This window comes from Sceloporus occidentalis, unplaced genomic scaffold, assembly GCF_023333645.1.
Source record: "Sceloporus occidentalis isolate IW3139 unplaced genomic scaffold, rSceOcc1.0.p SCAF_111, whole genome shotgun sequence".
Classification (NCBI taxonomy): domain Eukaryota; kingdom Metazoa; phylum Chordata; class Lepidosauria; order Squamata; family Phrynosomatidae; genus Sceloporus; species Sceloporus occidentalis.
Genome location: NW_028317091.1, coordinates 295,212 through 313,506, shown reverse-complemented (window position 1 = coordinate 313,506; position 18,295 = coordinate 295,212). Strand labels below are relative to the sequence as shown.

Here is an 18,295-nt window from a genome sequence, read left to right as displayed (position 1 = left end):
TCAATGCTAGTTTTGTAATGAACCTTTGGATTGAATAGAATACTTCCTTCAGCCTCAATTTCATGTGTCTATATCAATATCAACTTAACCACGAACCGCATAGTCACAGAGCGGGGGCGCCGAGTGCTGAAGGACGTAAGGTGTAAAAGTTGCCTGTGCTCTCTAACATCCCTTATTACAGAGCTCCAAACCGCTTCTGGAACCAGCATCAGCACATCTGTGGAGTGATGACTCGTGCTTTGCTATGTAGAAGTCTGGTGAGTGAATCTGGGTTTGGTGGATGCCAGGAGAACCTGCCATAACGCGTAGCGCCAGCTCTAAAGTTTGGAGGAGGGATGACGATCCGGGGCTATTTTTGAAGGTTTGGGCATTAACCCCTTCAATCCCCTATAGACGTACCGGGACGTCCAAAAAACGCCCACTAAGAAACCCCTATGGACGTACCGGTACGCCTAGCCCTTCGTGCAGCGTCAGGGACACATCCCTGCGACTGCACGGGAGACCAGGCTGTCGTTTGACAGCCTGGACTCCCCCCTGGCAGCAGAAGCCGGCGTCGCCCCAAATGAAACATAGGTCTACTAAAGCAAAATGTGAAAATTTCACGTTTGGAATCTATAACGCGCATGGTCCCGTTTGTGCCCTGTAATGTCCAGAAAACCACAAAAAAACTAGGCATGTGGGGTATTTCCGTAATCGGGAGAGGCGGCTGAACAATTTAGGATAGATTTCTCTGCCGTAACACATACCCTGTACAAAAAATCCTAAGAATACTACAAAATACTAAGACGCGGTGGTGAAAAAAGTGCAGGAACTAATTTCTGTGGCCACCTTTGACAGTGATTGGTGGCCAAATACCCCTGATAGGATAGCCTGGATTGTCTGCTTTACAGAAATATATACCTTTGTGGGTGTTTTTGTTTTATTTGTTTAAAATTAGAGTTGCAGTCCCATCATACCTAATGTAAAAATTTAACGGCTTTGTATAAAGTAATGTACACCTTATAGTATGTTGCCTATATGTGCTGGGAAAATATGGAAAATCTATATAAATTAGGTATTTCTGAAATCAGGACACCTGAATTGATAAATCTGGATGGAATTTTCTGTCTCTTTACCTCATTTTGTGAGGATTCAGAGGGAAAATGTAAAAAAACTTAGATTTTTTTTCACATTTTTGCTAGTTTTTGCTAAATTTCCAGCTAATCATCCAACTATGGTATCAAAAGAAAGCTCTATCTCTCCTTGAAAAAACAATATATAGTTTATATGGGTACACCATTCACAGGAAAAGAGAATTATCGCTGAACCGGCATAGCGCAAAAATTGCAAAATTGCTCCGGGCTCTGAGGTACCAAAAACCCCTGGAATTGAAGGGGTTAAACTTTTCAGTAAGAATAAACAAAAGGGAAACCACAGCGACACCAAACAAACATCTCTCCAACTACACTGAGAAACTGCTGCTCTTGGATAAATGGTGGCAGCTACTAGCAATTAAATTAATCACAATGCAGCTGGTGATAGAAGAAACCTAAAAAGCTGTTTCTGCCCGATTGCGAACGTGGAGACACCAGAGGTCTCCCCTGTAACTGGCTCAATGATCTGCCCCCCGGGGGATCAATGCTTGTTGCTGGTTTTATACAATGTTGAAAACTCACTGTAGTCATCCAGGGGGTGAGTGAAAATGATTGGCAACAATGAGAAACAATTGGCAACTACCTCCAAGTACCTCTCTCTCTTAATAAAGTCTCCGTGTGTTAACAGCAGGGAAAGAATCATAGAGGCTCCTCTGTGAATCATGGGTCAGACTGGGTCCGGGGCCACGTATGTAGTGTTTCTGTAGTGTAGTGGTTATCACGTTCGCCTCACACGCGAAAGGTCCCCGGTTCGAAACCGGGCAGAAACAGTTTTTTTTTAAATGTTTTACTATCACCAGCTGCATTGTGATTTAATCCATTATCGGCATCGTATTTTCCATCACATATAGTCGAAATATAAGTGATTCATTTGTTTTCGTTTACAGCATGTATGAAATAAACTAAGTGCGCTCTCATCAAAAGACAGCCATCGCTAAATCATTTTCAGTTCACAGAGAGAAATAAGCAAAACTCATATTTACTGTTCCAGATCCCTACTGCAGACACACAAAGTGCAGGAACCCCTGAATAAACCGAACAACACTCTCCTGTCTGGGGCGTAAAATGCGAGTTTGCAAACTAACAGAGATAACAACAAAAGCCCAATTTGCACGTAAAAAAATAAAATAAAAAATGTCCTTCGAGCCGGAATCGAACCAGCGACCTAAGGATGCCTGATGCTCTCTACAGTCCTCCGCTCTACCAGCTGAGCTATCGAAGGATTGATATGTACTACTCGGAAACGTGAACATAATAGATGATAATGTGCCTCGTTTAATCCATTGCCCTACTGAGCATATTATGATTGGTGTCTCATTTAATCCATCCTATTGAGCATATTATTATTGGTGTGTATCTGTTAATCCATTCCCGTACTAAGCATGTTATTATAGGTGTGTCCCCTTTAATCCATTCCCCTACTAAGCATGTTATTATTGGTGTGTGTCTGTTAATCCATTCCCCTACTGTGCATATTATTGGTGTGTCTCTGTTAATCCATTCCCCTACTAAGCATGTTATTATAGGTGTGTACCCTTTAATCCATTCCCCTACTGAGCATATTATTATTAATAATTAGTATAATATTATAATTAATAATTAATATATTTAATAATATTATTAGTATTCTCATTAATATAGAAATCTATGTAAAGCATTAATAATATAATCATCTTAAAGCTGTGTCTTTGTAAAAAAATGTATGTATATTTTCGGTAATGCTACTCGGTCAAAGAGCTCTGACAATAATAGATAATTTTATCATTGGGGAAAATGACGACTTAATTGCTCAAAACATGTAAAGCAGTGCGGTGAAAAAAAGAAAAAAAAAAGAAAAAGATATGCGTTGGCCGGGAATCGAACCCGGGTCAACTGCTTGGAAGGCAGCTATGCTCACCACTATACCACCAACTCTTGATGGGAAGGTGAGCGCGTTCTGTGTATCTGTGTATCTGTGTCTTCCAATCACAGAATATTCTGGCTAGTGGAATCTACATGATATTCATGACTACATTTCCCAGCATCCCTCACTCCGGTAAAACTACATTTCCCAGCATGCCTCACTCCCATACAACTACAGCATACCCCATGTTTGAACTTCCTGTGTTATGTGTGAAGCTTCCTTCTTAGGAAGTAAAATAAGTAAAGTGGGGGAGCTGAATAATGAGGGGAAATGAGCTTAAAGCAGGGAAAGGAAAGGCTTGGCAGTAAATGAAATAGGAAGCCATTCAATGCAAGCGGTTGAGGCCGTACAGTGCTCAGGGATATGCAGTTTGTTCGGGATTTCCTCGTGACCGGGCAGTGAGTCCCTCACTCACACTGAGGTGACTCAGCAGCAGCAGCTGTCAATTATTTGGGGTAATTTGTCAAATTGTCCAATCCGAGACAACTGCAGATCACCCTGTCTATGGGTCAATGATTGACCGGAAGGGAGAGATTGTATGTCGGTTTCTGTAGTGTAGTGGTTATCACGTTCGCCTAACACGCGAAAGGTCCCCGGTTCGAGACCGGGCAGAAACATGTTTTTCCTCTTGTGATATAATCCGTTATTATTATGTTCTGTATCATACATGTAAAGTTTTAGTTACAGTTCCGTTTATTTTCAGAGGCAGTTATAAGCAAAGCCCCTATGTATATTCCCAATGAGCTCTTTGCTGAGCGCATGGCTACCCAGAATCCCATGCAGCACCATAAAGTCATTGTACTGGCTGTCTGGGCATGATATGAGTGTGATTGATGTTAGCTGCCAGCCAGGGGCGTACCTAGAGTATATATATATATATATATATATATATATATATATGATTAACAGCAATCACATTCCTATCATGCCCAGGTATACCCAGATTCCAGGATGTACTCGCAGACTTGGCATGATAGGAGTGTGATTGCCCTATCTACCCCTTCTCACTCCCTTTTGTCCTACCTACCCCTTCTCACTCCCTTCTCCCTATCTACCCCCTATCCCCCCGTCTCACTCCCTTCTCCCTATCTACCCCCTCCTAACTATCTACCCTCTCCCCCTTTGAAGTTCACTTACCTTTCAGGAGTCCTGTGGTGGGGGTGCAAGGCCTCTGTCTCCCAACTCTGCCACTGTATGAAACAGTATAGAGTGATGGGAGTTATGATGTACTAGAGAATAATTATATAATGAAAAATACATTGGAAATGGTACAGCATAACACCCATCACTCTCACACACTTACCAATCCACACGTATACCAATCCACACACATACCAATCCACACATACACCAATCCACATACCAATCCACACATATACTAATCCACACATATACCAATCCACAGATATACCAATCCACATATATACCAATCCACACATACTAATCCACACATACCAATCCACACATACCAATCCACACACATACCAATCCACACATATACCAATCCACACACATACCAATCCACACACATACCAATCCACACACATACCAATGCAGACATATACTAATCCACACATACCAATCCACACATACCAATCCACACATACCAATCCACACATATACTAATCCACACATACCAATCCACACATACCAATCCACACAAATACCAATCCACACATACCAATCCACACAAATACCAATCCACACATATACCAATCCACACATACCAATCCACACAAATACCAATCCACTCATATACCAATCCACACATATATACCAATCCACACATACTAATCCACACATACCAATCCACACATATACCAATCCACTCTCACTCACTGAATGCTTTCCTACCTTTCCTCTTTTCTCCTTACAGCTTCTTTTCCTCCTCTTCGCTCCTCTTCTTCAGTTCTTCTGTCTTCTTCCGGTTCAGTGTTGTGCGCCGGGATCTGACAACAAATCCCGGCGCACAGCAGCTGTTGTCGCGCAGATCGCAAGGGAGCGATATCGGAGGTCTTTAACAGACCTGCGATATCGCTCCCTTGCGAGCCTGCTCCTCCAGCGGCGGACATTACTGTCCGTCTCTGGATGGGTGCCGGCAAGTTGGCACCCCCCTGATGAGCGGCACCCCCCGCCCCCCGCCAGGTACGCTACTGCCAGCAATAGTTAGCAATCACACTCCTATCATGCTCAGGCAGCCAGTAAATGCACATCACTTTCATTCAACCTGCAGGAGGAGCTCGAGAGTTCTCAAGAGGGCCTGGATAGGCCTCTGTGAACTCATTCATTTTTCTATTGTGGACGCCATCTTGTGAATGGCGGCAATGTCATTTACATGATGGCACTTGTGGTTGCTCTTCGGAGGCTATCGGGGTAGGGGAGTTGTGTTGCTACATGCCTCAAAATCGAGGCATGTCAGCAACATTGTGGATGCTGCAAAGCCACCGATCGCGGCAATGCAGCTGTTTAACAGCAGCCTGTACATGTACGGGCTTTGTCATTATCACATTGCACTACAAGCCCGTACATGTACAGGCTTTGTCGTTATGGGGTTAAACATAAATACGCCCCAAAGTAAACTCTACACTCACCACTTTCACACCACAAATCTGGACTTTCAGCTCACCTCTCAAGTTGCAGACTCAGAGGGCAGATATCTGAAACTGAGACGGAAATTATTCGGTAGAGATGTGTGCCTTGTGAATGTCTATGCGCCCTCCAGCTTTTATTCACATTTAGGCGACCCCTGACCCATTCTTAGATAGATCTGACTTTAAGATTACTAGACCTCCTCTCTCCTCTTATAGACCCTTACAACAAATAATGAAACATGCTAATCTCTTCGATGTGTGGCGCGCGCTCCACCCCAAGGATAGAGACTATTCTTTCTACTCAACACAAAAAGAGTCCTTCGAGCTAGAATCGAACCAGTGACCTAAGGATGTCTAATGACTCATTACAGTCTTCCGCTCTACCAGCTGAGCTATCAAAGTAGATCTGCAACTTTTTTACTGAAGATAATTTGTCTCCTTTAATTCACTCCCCTACTGAACATATTATTATTGGTGTTTCCCACTATACACACCAATAATAATATGCTCAGTAGAGGAATGGATTAACAGAGATTAACTCCTGACGGCGAACCTCACGTTGTGCCGTGAGGTTCGCCGTCAGGAGTTAATCTCTGTTAATCCATTCCTCTACTGAGTTCGAAATATTTATCAATATTTTTATTAGTAATACTACAGACAATCTTAATGGTAAGGTGTGCCTTTTGGCAGATGATATGAAGGTCTGTAACAGGGAAGACATTCTGGGTGGAATAACTCAAATGGTGAATGATTTACGTGAGTTAGAAGAATGAGGGAGAGTGTGGCAGCTGCAGTTTAATATTAATAAATGTAAAATAATGCACTTGGCACATAAAAATCCCAAGGCAGAATATAGCATTGGGGGCAGTTCTGTCAGTGATGACAGAAGAGAGGGACTTAGGAGTGATTATTTCTGATGACTCAAAGGTAAGCACACAATGCAATAAAGCATGTCTTAAAGCAAGCAGGATGTTGGGTGTAGCGAGGGGCAGGAAAGGGGCTGCGAGGATCAGGAAGAGGGAAGAGGTTGCTCACCCGGCTATCTCCAGGTCAAACCTGGACAGTTCCCAGGTATGATATTGACACATTGAAGAGAGAGCAGAGGAGAGCTACAAAAATGGCAAGTGGTTAGCAAGATAGAAATTATCAGGAAAGGTTAAAGGCTCTTAATGTCCGGCTTGAAGGAAAGAAGAGAGAAGGGATGTAACAAAGTACAGGAGGCAACATATTTCAAAGGAGGAGCAATGTTAGAACAAGGTCATGGTAGTAGATAAATGGAACAGTCTCCCAGCAGAAGGGGTGGAGGCTAGCACAGTGAGGTAATTTAAACAGGCATGGGATAGACATAATGCTTTAATAAGACTTGACCAAAGACTGACAGGGGTTTAAACCCCTTACATCAGGTAAAATGGACAGACTAGATGGACCAAATGGTTCTAAACTGCTTTCAAAATCTATGTTTCTAAATGATTAGTGGTTTGGATTCATGTCTGGTACGTGAAGCTTTTTTTTTTTTTGTGTAACTTCACTGAGATAGGTGGAACAGCCTCACAGGATAAGTGGTAGGAGCCATGAGGTTATTGGAAGCATGGGATTGGCATATGGCTCCTGAATCCGGGACAGGGTTGCTTTTTTTCCCATCATGTTTCTATAGTGTCTCACACACGAAAGGTTCCTGTTACCAAGTGTCTGCTCTACCAGCTGCACTGTGATAGAATTAATCAGTGATATGTCCCTTATCACACACAGTATGCAATTTAATTACAATTCCATCTAACTTAAACCACTGATCTAGTACACATCAGCTGCGCAGAAGAATGTGTAACAGGTCAAGAAACTGTCAAAAAAAAAAGAGTCCCTATGGAGACATCTGCCTATGTGCTCTATTTTATACACCTGTTAGCAATGGGGGAGGGGCTGAAACACATAAATTCAATAATTAGGAGAGGGATTGTTTAATTTAGTCTGAAAAAAATCTAAAATAAAGTAGTAAAACAAAATGTATTAACCTGTTGACGACAATAGACATGTCTGGCACGTCATGAGGTTAAGCAGGTTCTCCCAAATGGTGCTGCTGTAAAGCATCGATATCAAGGTATTGAGGAACATGGAAAGCTGCAGCAGGGGTCCCGTCTGATCACTCCACGGAGTGGCGATGTGTGCTGTATTATATGTGGTAGTTGGGATGTTGGTGGAGATCACAGACTTATGAGCGCACAGCAGCAGCAGCTCCCCACCAGTTGGTCATGGTAGCCAAACGGCGTAATATTATAATATTACCTTCCCATCAAGTATGCTGTATTGACGACCACATTTCTCAAGTAGCCCCCATTGGTTACATGACATGCCAGTTTCTGTAGTGTAGTGGTTATCACGTTCGCCTAACACGCGAAAGGTCCCCGGTTTGAGACCGGGCAGAAACACTTTTTTTTTCTAAGTGTCTCCTGTGCCATCTGTAGAGATACTCACCAAGAACAGACAGCCGCTCTATAGCCAGCCCCACGGTGCGTCCCTGCTTGGGAGCGTACCAATTCTGATGTGAAAATAAGATTACTTTCTATTTCTGCCCGGCTGGCACAAAACTGTACAACTCTGGCTCATTGAAAAAGAGTCATACGAAGCAACAAAAACAAGGGCGATCATGTTTTTTAGTGTCTCACCTTCCCTGGGTTTTGGGACATTTTTGATCAGATCACATGTAACCTATCAATAATCAGTGACCTACAGTGTCACCAATAAGGTTGTAATAATTAAATATTAAAAATAAAAAATGGGGGTTTTATTGATCATTTGTGTGTTAGCGTAGCGCAAAATGGAGGAGCTGCCGGTGATGTCCTCTCTATTCTCCAATAGAGAATAGAGAGAACATCACCAGCAGCTCTGCCATTTTAGCAAAAGTTCACCAGGAGATTATGTTTGCGGAGATGCAGACGAAGATAGAAGAGAAAAGAGAAGAACAAGAAGATGCGAGACGCAGAAGCGAAGCTGCGAGACATGGAAGCAGAAGTGGTCGGCAGAGAAAGAAGGAAGACATTCAGTGAGTGAAAGATCCTGCGAATTTGTAGCATTTTTGCTTTGTATTCGTCCATTTTGTGGGCCACGTTTTTGGAAACTCGTACAAATTGACATAATCGGCCAACCTGCGAATCTGAATGCACAAGTCTCATCCTATGTCTCAACCTCACACCTTTCATAAAAACGCTACAACACCTCTAGAGGAACAGGGAGTCTGCACGCTTCGGTGTTCATGTCCTCTGAGACTGTAAAGCAGAATAAGGGGCGTAGGAAGAATGTCTACCGTAGCTGTGGTGACCCGCCAATAAATTGTAGGGACAGAGACTGTGGAACCATCGCCTAAAACTAATTGACATGTAGGTTTCTGTAGTGTAGTGGTTATCACGTTCGCCTAACACGCGAAAGGTCCCCGGTTCGAAACCGGGCAGAAACAAGCATTTTTTTTTTTTAAACTGTCTCCTTGGAGGGTATATTGGAAAGATGGCATCTTGTATAGTGAATTTGTAAAAGGGACACATGGAAATTCTGGGAATTGGACAGACAGACAGTGCTCCAGCCCTTTAGAAAGGAAATTCCTTACATCTTTTGACAAGAGACCTTTATCATCTGGAGATTCCCATGGATTATTTTACCTTTGTGTTTTTCTTTGTTTATTTTAATGTGTTTTGTGTTCTCTTTTTTTGGTATGTTTTCTTTTTAATGTTATTTTTGTATAAGAGCACTGACAACCAGTGGAATCAGTTCTGTCTTTGTGATCTAATTTTGAACACTTAGTTTTCGGGGGTAGCCAGACTTGTCACAGTATCATTTGTCTAATGTGGAAATTTTTTTCATTTTTGGCTAAATTGGGCTGTTCTTGTGGTGGTTCAGGGGGTTACCGAAGCCTCCTTAAAAAGAACGTGGTGGTAGCAGTAAGTAAAGTTTTGGGGTCATGAGTGTAGTTGTGCCCTGTGGAGAGAGTGATGAATGAGCCTGCGGGCTGGTTTTAAACTCTTTTACGCCCACATTGCCCTAACAATGACAAGCAGTGACTCTTATGAATAAAGCTATTTTCACTCTATAACAAGACCAAGGACTGATTAAGGTCTAAGTCTTTACATCAGGAAAAACGGGCACACTGCACGGAGCAAATGGTTCAGATAAAAGATGAACACACGTCCCTGGGTGGGCTTGAACCACCAACCTTTCGGTTAACAGCCGAACGCGCTAACCGATTGCGCCACAGAGACTGCGTTGTGTATGTCTGTGAGCGTCTCGTGAGTTCCAGTGTGCAGCGCATCCTTCACATGTAATGCAAACTTAATTTAAACGCAGTGTGTCCATGGCTACACTTATCATCATTATCTGACTCAGCACCGAGGCCTCATTAACCCCTTGGCTGCTAAGCCATTTCCCACCCTGGTGCTAAGCTGGTTTTCGGCATTTTGGTGCATCTCACGTTTAAATGCGTTTAGAAGTAAATTTCTTGGGAATAAACTATACAAACCATATATTGTTTTTTTCAGCACACCCAGCAGATTCCAAATATACCATTTTTATATGTGTATGTCTCATCAGGTTTGCAAAATAAAGCCAAAAATTAGTTCGGAATGTTATTTTTCTAAACTCTAATATCAAAAGCTGTGTGGCTAAATATTTGTAGTAGGTAACCGGTCTAAAATAAACAGAAATTGGGAACAGTAGACTGTGTTTTTCTTATATTTTATAGCTAAAAGTTAAATTTATTAGACTATCACAAAAGACATCTTTAAATTTAATGCATGGCTGCCGTCAATTAAACAGCTCTAGCTGCCCGGGATGTTAAAATATGCCAACAAAACTATATATTTTTAGAAACTACACCCCCAGCTGCAGCAAATGAGGTCTTATTTGTATTTGTATCACAAATCTGATGTGCACAACAAATAAGTGAATATCACACTTCTAAAAATAAAATTAAATTAAAAGCAACAAGTTAATTTATGTCTTGCGCACTCCAGTCTTGTGCTACGAATCCATGCAGCCCCTGATTTGATGCGCCAAGGGGTGTAGTTTCTGAAAATATATACTTTATGTACCATAATTTAACTTCCCAGCTGTCTAGAGCTGTCTAATTGCAGGCATCACCCCTAAATGTTTTAAGACAATTTTTTAACAAGATTCTCCAATCTGCCATATCTGAAGTTAAAGTGGTCTAGACATCTGGGAAGTTAAATTAGGGTACATAAAGTACACATTTCAAGAAACTACACCCCTTGGAGCTTCAAATAAGGGGTTACATGTATTTCTAGGACAAAAGTTGAGTGCACAAATAATTATGGAATATGTCGCTTTGGCTAGAAAATATGTTTTTTCTAACCATAGCGACATGTTCATTTGTGTCTTGCGCACTCCAGGTTTGTACTAGAAACACATGCAGCCCCTCATTTGATGCGCCAAGGGGTGTAGTTTTTGCAAATATGTACTTTTTGTGCCATAATTTAACTTCTTACTTGAGCAGTAATGCCACGTCAAGGCTTCAACCCTAATTACTGACCATTCACACGCCTTTCATATCTCCATTCACTCACAGAAGCACACACCATACTTTCCATACATTCACTCACAGAAGCACACACCATTCTTTCCCCTTAAAATCCCAAAGAAATTATTGTAAAGGGAGAAAAAAAAAAATGACTTTTACAGAAAAAATAAGTTTAGCAGTAAAAATGCAAGGCGCTCCAGGGATGAGATGGTTAATCACGTACCGCACGGGCTAAATGGCTGATTTTAATAATATTTGCAGTTCATCAGGATTTCAAAAATTGCCTTCCTCTACCATTGGCTAAATTTAACCCCATGATCAAAGGGATCATGGGGTTAAAATTTGGTATCGGCCATTTTTAAAAAGGGAATGTGACTTTTTCATAGCTATATGATCACTGTGGTAACATTGGCTACCACAGTGATCATTTAGCTAGAATACTTAAACTTTTTTTTTTTTTTTAAGTTAAACTAGTTTATGTTTAGATAATTTAATTTGGGGGTCTCTAGGCAATTTTGATCTTTATTTATCTGCCTTTAGAGACCCCCAAATCATTTTTTTTTACTTTTTTTGTACATTTTTATTTTTTTAACTTAATATACCTCCTTTAACTGACAATTGTCAGTTTTCAATAAAGTTGCGCGGTGACGTCATCGCGTCATTACGCGCGACATCACCGGCCAGATCGGGTGGTCCCAGTGATGCCCTTCAATATGAGGGGCAGATCGCTGGGGTAGGTGGTGATGGGGGTTCACAGACCTCCATCAAGGTAAGATAGTGCTAGCGACGGCATGGTGCCGTCGTTAGCACCTGACTGGGACTGCTAGCGACGGCACCATGCCGTCGTTAGCAGTCAAGGGGTTAAGAAAGGGGAGCAAATTAATTATGAAGACTCAATGCATAATTTTAACACTTTTTATTTAAGTACTTTACTGCCAATCTGTGCCAAACTTTGTAAACATAAGTTTTTTTATTTCATTTTTAGCAAACACACTGTAGTATTTCAGTAGATTACTTTTCCAGGGTAAGTGCAGAGACAGCTCGACTTGTATTTAGCAAGGACCCCCCAGCACTGGCGTCGGCAGTCGCGGTGCCAAATCCAGGCACTCAGCAGTGAAGCAGCGCCCCCACGGCAGAGGAGTGAGACAGAGGCCCAGTGCTCTCACCACAGGACTTCAGCAGGGTACGTGAACTACTAAGGGAGGATGGTTCATGTTCATGATGTTTAAGGGGTTAAACAGCTACTCTGTACTGGTGGCCACATTTCCCAGGATGCCCCCTATTAGCTGTCAGATATGTAAGTTTCTGTAGTGTAGTGGTTATCACGTCCGCCTAACACGCGATAGGTCCCCGGTTCGAAACCGGGCGGAAACAGGTTCGTCTTTTTTTTTTTTTTTTTTAAAGTGTCTCGTATGCCATCTGCAGAGATCCTCGTCCCCGCTTGGGAGCATACAAATTCTGCTGTAAAAATAAAATTACTTTCTATTTTGACCCGGTTGGAATAAAACGGTAGCTGTGGCTCATTGAAAAAAGAACCATCGCCTATAAATACCCCAAGTGCCTTTTTCGGTAAAGAGGCTGTAGTAGGGAGGATTACTGAGTTGCTGTACAGCGTGACCTCTCGAGAAGAATTGAGGCGTCCTGCATGGCAGCCTGGTTTAAGACAGTGGCACTTTGAGGGTATTTTGGAAAGATGGCATCTTGTAATATGTAAAAGGGACACGCGGAGATCCTGGTAACTGGACAGACAGTTAGTGCTCCAGCCCTTTAGAAAAGAAATTCCTTACATCTTTTGACAAGAGACCTTTAACATCTGGAGATTCCCACGGGTTATTTTACCTTTGTGTTTGTACATTTTCTGTGTTCATAATCGTTTATTTTAATGTTTTGTGTTCTCTTTTTTTGTATGTTTTCCTTTTACTGTTTTTTTTGTATAAAAGCACTGACACCCTTTTATTTAGATTAAATCTAAAATTAATCAGTTCTGTCTTTGTGATCTAGTTTTGAACCCTTAGTTTTTCTAATGTAGACATTTTTTTTCGCTACATTGTGCTGTTCTTGTGGTGGTTCAGGGGGTTACCGAAGCCTCCTTAAATAGAACGTGGCGGTAGCAGTAAGTAAAGTTTTGGGGTCATGAGTGTAGTTGTTCCGTGCCCTGTGGAGAGAGTGATGAATGAGCTTGCGGGCTGGTTTTTAACCCTTTCATGCCCACATTCGCATAACACAGAAAAGCTGGCAGGTAGTGGCTCCTATGCACAGAGCTATCTTCAATATATGAGAAGACCAAGGACTGATTAAGGGCTGAGTCTTTACATCAGGAAAAACGGGCAGACTGCAAGGAGCAAACGGTTCTTATCGTCTATAAAACACACAGGACAGAGAAGGTGAGAAGGTTCAAATAAGGGCTTAAAGCTTTGATGAAGAGCAAGAAACACATGGCAAAAAGCTCTCCCCGGACTGTGAGAAAAGAAAAAGCCTACAACACCTGGTATTCCCAGGCGGTCTCCCATCCAGGTACTAACCAGGCCCAAACCTGCTAAGCTTTTGAGATCAGATAAGATTGGGCGCTTTCAGGGTGGTATGGCCGCAGGTATGGAATTGTTTTGTTTTACTCCTCTTATTCTGTTGCTGCTGCTTGTTATCACACAGAGAGAATTATAAGCCCTGGGACAGGACAGAGAAGGTGAGAAGGTTCAAATAAGGGCTTAAAGCTTTGATGATGAGCAAGAAACACATGGCAAAAAGCTGTGACTGTGAGAAAAGAAAAGACACGCGTCCCTGGGTGGGCTTGAACCACCAACCTTTCGGTTAACAGCCGAACGCGCTAACCGATTGCGCCACAGAGACATCACTGGACAATGCTGTGCGCTTCTGGTGAGTTCTGGTTTGCAGCGCATCCTTCGTATGGGGGCCACTTTTTACTGCTTTGTTGTAATCCAAACATAATGGTTTTTAACTCAGTGTGTGCTTGGTTGCACTTCTCATTATTATAGGTCTCAGAGCCGAGGCCTCATTCAGAAAGGGGAGCAAATTAATTATGAAGACAACCCTTACTCGTCCTGAACCATCTGTCACTGCCACTTCTACGAAGTCTCTGAGACAGCGGCACCTGCTAACTTTATACACCTGTTAGCAATGAGTGTGGCCAAAACACCTAAACTCCATATTTAGAAGGGGATCACATACTTTTGGTCATATAGAGTATATAAATCCTAATTTAGTATGAAACAAATATAAAAAAAACTGGGGGAAATTGTGTCATTTTTAAAACTATACATAAAAGGTATTTGTCCTGATTTTGAAAACACCTTATATGCCAAATATTTTCATCTATTTCGGTAGTTATTAAGCTAAATATAACACACTAGATTGAAAAACTCCGAAATCTCCTGGATGGGTAGAGTAAATATAGTCAAGCCATATATAATCCCAAAATGGACACATATCTTTAGAACACTCCCAATAAGATACCCAAAACCTTGGTTAGATATGTTGCAAATAGCAGTTACAAATTTTATTTGGCAAAAAAAGAAGCCAAGGATAAATAGGGGCATTTTATCCAAAAAATATAAATGAAGGAGGCCTGGAGCTACCTGGTATAGTGGAACTAGAGAACGCAAACACGCTGATTCACATTGCTAGCACCCAAAACGAAGAAAACGGATTAAAAGCCATAGTACAGTGCCATAGTTGTCCTGACAAGGACAACTAGTGATCCAGCGGGCCCCTGAAGCATTAGACGAAACTAATATTCCAGGGAAGTAAAACACACTTTATTGGGAAACACACAGGTTTATATACAGGTTAGGTGATAAAAAGGTCACAAATCAGGACACATCTTCCTGCCCTGCCACGCTTAGACCACCGAGCCCCACAATGTCCGCATACTTTGGTCGTCGTTCTCGGGGGGTGTGCCCGAGGGAGCGGCGGCGATCCCGGGGGTGCCGAGGGAGCGCTCAGGGTCCAGGAACATCTGGTCCAAAAAGCGACATGATCGGTTGAAGGGACCCCGAGCGGCAGTAGTTTGAAGCATCCCCCAGGACGGACCGTGGGACAGCCGGCGTGGGTCCAATAGCCGCGCCGGCGGACCACCGCTTTTCTTTACAGCCTCTGCGGGGGGGGGGGTACCTGGGCTACGAGAGCCGAAGTTTGTGGGCAGGTGATGCACGGATGGGGTAGGACGGGAAGGGGAACGGAGCATAGATAACACAGCACACATATATTCAACGGTACTTGATCAAACACGGTATTATTTAACCCTGGATGGTCATAATAGCTGTTATAGACGGCACTTATTAACCCCGGGCCGTCACACCTGGTATAAGATTGAGGCCATTATGATGGAGCAGAAAGGTCTGTCCTCATTGATATGGACCTCAATTACCATTATTAAAATAGATAAAAATATTATGCTAGAAGGGATACTAAATTACTGGTTTAAATTTTAAAAAAAAAGCTAGAGATAAACCAAAGGATCCCAGAGTCTGCTAAAATCCATCTTCTGGCCTCAGAAATTGAGAATTTAAATTTAAGAGCACGGACAACTAAACAAAAATGAAGCAATTATGGGTAAATGGAAAGCTCAAGACATTCCCGCGAATTAAGACCAAATTTAATCTCCCAGATAGAGAACTATTTACGTACGTCAGAATGAGAGATTTTTTAACGAAACATATACCGTATTGGCTCGAATATAGGCCGCACTTCCCCCCCACACTTTAAGTCTTTAAAGTGGGGGTGCGGCCTATATTCGGGGTCTAGCGCCCGACGTCCGGGACATGCAGTTCCGGGCGCCGGGCAGGCAGCAGGGTTAGGATACAGATCCCCCGCAGCGGTGCAGGGGACCTGTATCCCACTCTCCAATACGCTCAGACAGCCTCCCCTGCCAGCACTTCCCACGGGGGGGAGTGCCGGCATGGGAGATTGTCTAAGCGCATCACGCTTTTTTCTTTCAAAAAGCACCTAACTTTTAGGGTGCGGCCTATATTCGGGTGTGGCCTATATCCGAGCCAATACGGTACTTAGAAACAGCTACGCATCATATAACAGACTAGAAAAATACCCCCACATATAGAGAATGCGGCCAGTTAATAAAACCGAACGAAAGAAAAGACTTCCCTGCCAGAATACAACGGAGTAAAGAAATAGGCAAAACAATTACAACGTAGGACTGAATCCGTTCAATAAATAGGGTAAAGAGATATGTCCATTGTCAGAACATCTGGGAAACTTTTTATAGATACTAAATAGGTGGTATCTTGTGCCAAGCAGACTAAAAGTTTTTTTCCATTTTTTTTTTCCATTTTTAGCAGACACACCGCAGTATTTCAATAGATTAATTTCCCTGGGTAAGTACAGAGACAGTTTTTGGGTATTTGTTTTATGTAAGGCTTCACCAGCTGCATTGTGATATAATTCATTATTAGCCAGCAAATCCTACTCATTAAAAAAAAAATCCTACCTTTCCTCACTATGTCAAAGCAAACACCCATATAGGTTCTGTAGCAAATTGTGCTTTCTAAAATGTGTGTCCCTTCTCCTGTAAGGTAAGAGATGAGAAGAAATGGGGTAGGGGATAATGACGAAGGGGTGCTGTAAGCAGCCAGCCAGTATGTATGTGTATGGGCAGGCATGTATATAGGCAGTATATATATATGTATGTATGGGTAGGCATGTGTAAGGACATTGTATTTGTATATGTGGGGGGGGGGCAGGTGTGTGTATGGGCAGTGCATATGTGTCTATGGAAATTCATGTGTAAGGCCAGCGTATCTGAGCATCTGTGTTTATGAGCAGGTGTGCTCATAAACTCATAGTGTATATTGTGTATTAGTGTATAATACTATATATATGTGTATATGGGTGTTTGTTGGAATTTGTGTAAGGGCAGTATAAATAAAATAACCTCTCTAAAAATAATAGCAGGGTGGCAGAATTAGCTGGAAGGAGGTGGCAGCCACTTACAGGAGAAGTGACACCAATTTTAGAAAGCACCATTTGCTCCAGAACATATATGGGTATTTGCTTCGACATAGTGAGGAAAGGTAGGAATTTTTTTTTAATGAGTAGGAGATGCTGGCTAATAATGAATTATTTCACAACACAGTAGGGACACAATATGTATATAGGTTGAACTTGATGGACTTTGGCCTTTTTTCAACCTTATGAACTATGTTACTATGTTACTATGTTACAATGCAGCTGGTGAAAACAAAAACCCTTCCTTTCTTCTGTTTCTATTCCGCTCCTTATTTCATGTCCTGGAAGCAGTGGCAGTGTACACAGGGATCAATGCTGAGCGCCAGGAAATAACGTCATGTCCTGGTGCTCAGCATCGATTGCTGGCGCACAATGAGAGGGAGCACAGAAGCCGAGGTCTGATACGACAGAGCTCACGCTCGCTAAATGTTGGGCCGGTTATAGGGAGATTCCCAATCCATGCCTCCCAACTATGCGTGGGACAGCCCCAATTGTTTCCCCTCTATCCTCAGCCTCACTTTTCGGTACAGGGGTAGAGCTGGGTAGGACAGTGGGATTCAAGATCACAGCCCTGATACTGTTCCATAGATGATGGTGCACATGCTTAGTAAGGGCTACTGCCCACACACACAGGCACAGAAGCAAAACCTCTCAAGCTCTACCCCGACGTCCCGGTTCTCTGGAGCTGTTCATCAGCCGGCTGTGCTTCCTCACAGCTGCACCCAAGGGACTTTTGATTTCCAGGTCATTGCTGCTGAAGAGTTTACTGACTGAAAACACAAACATTAACCCCTAGCCGCGATTTCCCTGGTACTGTTTAGCGGCTAGGACCTACGGAGATGCCCACTGACTTTTGCTCCACCAGTGCGCTCTTTTGTGGATCTGTTGGATACATGGTGGAGTACTGGTGATGGTGGTAACTGGGGAACCCAGGTCTCTATCACCATCTTCAGACCAGAGTTCAGCAGCTGCACCTATGGATCCTCTGCAGGTTGCAACATGGACTGTCCCGGGGAACTTTCAACTACTGCCCCTCCGGGTCCTGCCCATGGATCAGGGAGCTTTTTGGACTGGACAATCTATGGACCCCTGAGCTGTCCAGCAACACCACAGGATCACCACCGTTTCCTCAGGATCACCACGGAAACAGTAACTTGGGGTCACTATCTAT

The 18,295-nt window shown here is 42.7% G+C and overlaps 9 non-coding genes and 1 pseudogene across 9 annotated transcripts; 5 read left to right on the top strand and 5 right to left on the bottom strand.

The window, feature by feature from the left end:
- Nucleotides 1-1,830: 1,830 nt before the first annotated feature.
- Nucleotides 1,831-1,903, top strand: TRNAV-CAC (transfer RNA valine (anticodon CAC)). Its single transcript has one exon. It is a non-coding gene; the product is annotated as a tRNA-Val (tRNA).
- Nucleotides 1,904-2,270: 367 nt separating this feature from the next.
- Nucleotides 2,271-2,355, bottom strand: TRNAY-GUA (transfer RNA tyrosine (anticodon GUA)). Its single transcript is given in 2 exon segments — nucleotides 2,271-2,306; nucleotides 2,319-2,355. It is a non-coding gene; the product is annotated as a tRNA-Tyr (tRNA).
- Nucleotides 2,356-2,975: 620 nt separating this feature from the next.
- On the bottom strand, nucleotides 2,976-3,047 carry TRNAG-UCC (transfer RNA glycine (anticodon UCC)). The gene has a single exon. It is a non-coding gene; the product is annotated as a tRNA-Gly (tRNA).
- Nucleotides 3,048-3,580: 533 nt separating this feature from the next.
- On the top strand, nucleotides 3,581-3,653 carry TRNAV-AAC (transfer RNA valine (anticodon AAC)). Its single transcript has one exon. It is a non-coding gene; the product is annotated as a tRNA-Val (tRNA).
- A 4,324-nt stretch (nucleotides 3,654-7,977) lies between these two features.
- On the top strand, nucleotides 7,978-8,050 carry TRNAV-AAC (transfer RNA valine (anticodon AAC)). Its single transcript has one exon. It is a non-coding gene; the product is annotated as a tRNA-Val (tRNA).
- Nucleotides 8,051-9,002: 952 nt separating this feature from the next.
- Nucleotides 9,003-9,075, top strand: TRNAV-AAC (transfer RNA valine (anticodon AAC)). Its single transcript has one exon. It is a non-coding gene; the product is annotated as a tRNA-Val (tRNA).
- Nucleotides 9,076-9,797: 722 nt separating this feature from the next.
- Nucleotides 9,798-9,871, bottom strand: TRNAN-GUU (transfer RNA asparagine (anticodon GUU)). Its single transcript has one exon. It is a non-coding gene; the product is annotated as a tRNA-Asn (tRNA).
- Nucleotides 9,872-12,446: 2,575 nt separating this feature from the next.
- Nucleotides 12,447-12,519, top strand: TRNAV-AAC (transfer RNA valine (anticodon AAC)). The gene has a single exon. It is a non-coding gene; the product is annotated as a tRNA-Val (tRNA).
- Nucleotides 12,520-13,618: 1,099 nt separating this feature from the next.
- On the bottom strand, nucleotides 13,619-13,737 carry LOC149282624 (5S ribosomal RNA; annotated as a pseudogene).
- Nucleotides 13,738-13,918: 181 nt separating this feature from the next.
- On the bottom strand, nucleotides 13,919-13,992 carry TRNAN-GUU (transfer RNA asparagine (anticodon GUU)). The gene has a single exon. It is a non-coding gene; the product is annotated as a tRNA-Asn (tRNA).
- Nucleotides 13,993-18,295: the final 4,303 nt, after the last annotated feature.